Source organism: Gavialis gangeticus, unplaced genomic scaffold (assembly GCF_001723915.1).
Source record: "Gavialis gangeticus isolate Ggan-Ray unplaced genomic scaffold, GavGan_comp1, whole genome shotgun sequence".
Lineage (NCBI taxonomy): Eukaryota > Metazoa > Chordata > Crocodylia > Gavialidae > Gavialis > Gavialis gangeticus.
This window is the reverse complement of record NW_017729014.1, coordinates 18,017,808-18,021,412: the sequence shown is the minus strand read 5'-3', so window position 1 is coordinate 18,021,412 and position 3,605 is coordinate 18,017,808. Positions and strand designations below refer to the sequence as shown.

Here is a 3,605-nt window from a genome sequence, read left to right as displayed (position 1 = left end):
CTTGTGCTTTGGACTCCAATGAACCCATCCAGATCAGCAAGTCTTTCGGGGGAGCGAAGGGTGTTGCAGGAGGTGCTCAACACTTTGCAGATACAGGCACTGAGACTTACTTTGCTATAACTGAATGGCACATGGTTCGCTGCTGATACTCGCTGATGCAGAGTTCGACAGGAGTTAAAGCTGCTCTTCAGTTCTGGTCGTCAAGGCATAACTCCTTAGATAACATTAAAAATCCCACTGCCATATATTTCAATTCAAATGCATGTAATGATTAAACTGAAACAAGGTTTTTAGACACAAGCAATTTGACCAACAGCCCACATTTCTTTGAATTGGTTACAATAAATCCATTGTTTTCAATTCTAGTGAGTGTAACATGAACTGAATATGATCTTTCAGCTACCCAAATGAAAAACTTCCAAACAAACTGATCCTTTTAAAAGCAAACTTTCAAGAAAGGCAAACACATCCCCCACTCCCCTCTCTCCAGGATGCTACAAACAAACAAATCAACTCTCTTGTTGCAAAGAGATGACAAAAAAAAAAAGCAAATACCTACTACAGGCTAAACCTTTCTTAGAAAGAGGAATATTAAAAAAATAATAATCAAAAAAAATTAAGAGTCAAAGGCATTATGTGCGCTTTTCTAGCCAAAAGTCTTCATTTCCAACGTGAGCTTTAAACTGACGCCCCCTACCGTATATCAACTTTCCCACTATTGACCGGTCAGCTCTTCTGAAGAGAGATGAAGGGAGGCCCTTTCACATGCTCTTTTGACCAAAATATTTCAAAGAGAGTGTATTTGGGCTGCTCAACCCCTTTAAATATTAAGGGATGCTTTGCTTTTGGACTCAGTGCTTTAGCATCTGCAGGGAGTCCAGATTAAAAGAGCAGTAAAATACTTTGCTAAAATGTGAACTGCCAGTCTGAGGCGGAGAATAGGATGAACATATTTAAAAAGTAAAATAAAATAAAAAAATGTCATAGCCTTGCTCAGATTATATTGGGGGTTTCGGTACTGGGACATGTTCTAAGCCTACACGTGACTTTACTTACGTGGTAGCGTTCAAGCAAAGTCACAGTTATGATGGTCCAGAGATTATGCAAGAGAAGGATTTTTTGGGGGGTGGGATCTTTTATTGGACTGACTGCATGGCTGGGATCAAGTCAGACAAGCCTTTGAATGAAGGGTGAAGCAACTCAGGTGAGTGAAGTTGCACACAGGTATAAATGCCACAGGGATTTTTACTTCTGTTTCCTTAGTCATATTTCTGGTTGCAGAGTAAACCCATCTGATGCTAGATTAAGTTGGTTTAATAGTTAAAATTCCCTGTGCTGCCCAAATGGAAAAAAAAAAAAAGAAGTTTGATGGAACAAATCCACAAATTAATCCCTCCAAATCAATTTCCTCTAATACCATTAACAAGGCAACATCATTGTTGTAAAGGAATAACAATCTTCTGCAAACAACCCTGCTGTATTTAAGATGATGTACGCTGCGTTTAAAAAGCTACAGGTAACATGCAAAAATGCAGCTGTTAAATAATGCATAAACATCATACCAAGAGACACTGGCAATAAATAAGTAATAAGTAAATAATATCTGCTGACATTTTTATGCCACAGTGTAAATTCGATTCAATTAGAGCTCTCTCAAGGATGGGGAGGGCTCTCAGCATTTCTGAGCAACAATAAATGATGTTCGAGTGTGAATCACCTTATAAGTCAGAAGTCTTTCCGACATGTTTTCACTTACATTTCTAAAGCAATAGTGACCAAAGCACTGTGTTCATTTTTCCACTTACCCCAGGCAAGAAGAGAGAGAAAAACTCTACAGCAACAACAATTTCAAACTCATCTGGTAACCCTCACGTAAACCTAGGGTCATAAATCACTCCTAACCGATCCTGCAACCTGTTTTACATGCTCGGCCTTTGCCACTGACTCTAGAGAACTTGCTGATAAAGTCCACCTAACTTTTCAAACTCTTTTTCTTAACTGCTGGAAAAATAGAAGGATTTTTCAACTCTCTCTCATATCTGGATTTTTATGCTTAACCAGCTTCATTTTTCAGCCATTTGTTCTCACACAATATAAAACACAGTGTCTTGCAATCTGCAAATACAACTCTACTACTGCACTTTGTGTGGTTAACAGATCGCACGTATAGTAATGCTTCTCCTCCATCTCACAGAGACCTGTCATAGGACCAGTTATGCCATTTGCCAAATTCCATCTTTGAAAACTATGCATTAAAACAGCACGACTGTAACACATTAATCACAATTATAACATGGCTGCTTTGTTACCAAATTACTGAGTCAATTCTTAGACTTCTTTCTGACTTTGGGTACCAGAGGGTGAATCTGAAAAGTAATTCAGCCTGCAAAAAGGCTTACTGCTAGTTAAACAACTCACACTTGCAGAAAAAGGAAACATTTTCCATTACATTTAAACAGAATCAATTACTATTTTTTTAAAACAATTTTAAAATGATGACGCTTTTAAAAGAGAAAGGATGTGACACTAACCCCCAGGTCTAACAGTCCTGCACTTCTTGGGGTGCCCATTCTGTTTCTGGGGATTCCTGCTGCCTGAATTGCAACAAAATGAATCACAGGCAGAGCACAATATTGAAGTCCAAAGCAGCGATTCTCCAACACTGCTGCTGTTCGACTTGACAAATCACTGAGAGCCAAACCATGCATTTCTCAGACTACATCATCCCTTGAAAGATTCCCAACAGCTTCTGCAGGTGACGGTGTCACCAGAAACCGGCTGTCTATTTCTACCGTCTCATCTACACAAGGAGTACTTCAAGCCAAGATTTCATTTACTCCCCTGTCATTAGGAGCAATTAATCCTCACATTAATCAAATTTGAGAAGATGCTCATGAAAAACAAGATTTCCCATACACACGCACACACACACACACACACGCACGCTTCAGCTTTCATGCACCCTGTGTATTCAAACTCTATGCAGTACAGCATCATGCTGCCGGATTTGTTTTACCGATTGGAGAGCACGACAAATGGAGAAGGGCAAATAAGAAGAGAAGCGAGTGCGGCAGCGGCGGAGGTCTGAAAACACCACCCACCCCCACGAAAGGAAAAGTAAAAACAACAAGGTGTTGCTGCTGCTGAAACAGAAAAAAGCTTTTTGGGCTGCAACATCTGGAGTGGTCCCCGCTGCCAGGGTGGGGGAAATCTGCAACCAGGATGCAAAATAAAGGAGGAGGACGGGTCCCCTTTTTGGAAAGGTGGTGCTTGTCCAGCAAGAATTAAAAGACCCCAGGGAAAGTTTTGCATGCAGGAGGGGGTCACGGCTGTGTGCGCATGTGTGTGAGTTCAGGAATTAAAGGGACTCTTTATGGGAGTATCTGCCCCCCCCTTACATACACACATGCACACTTGAGGGCCATACAAAGACACAAACACACACACACACACAGGAGGGGTTCATACTGTGTGCATGCGTATATAGGGGGCAAATTCAAGGGACTCTTTACAGGAGTTCCTGTCCCTGCCCTTACACACTTGGGGGCCACACACAAAGACACACATAGCACAAACCCTTCCTGCATGTGGGGGGGGGGGGGGGA

General features: G+C 41.3%; 1 protein-coding gene across 1 annotated transcript in view; it reads right to left on the bottom strand.

Annotated features, from left to right (window-relative positions):
- KAZN (kazrin, periplakin interacting protein) overlaps window positions 1-3,605 on the bottom strand; it is a 417,992-nt gene that overhangs the window by 413,530 nt on the left and 857 nt on the right. The gene's annotated exons all lie outside the window — the stretch shown is intronic.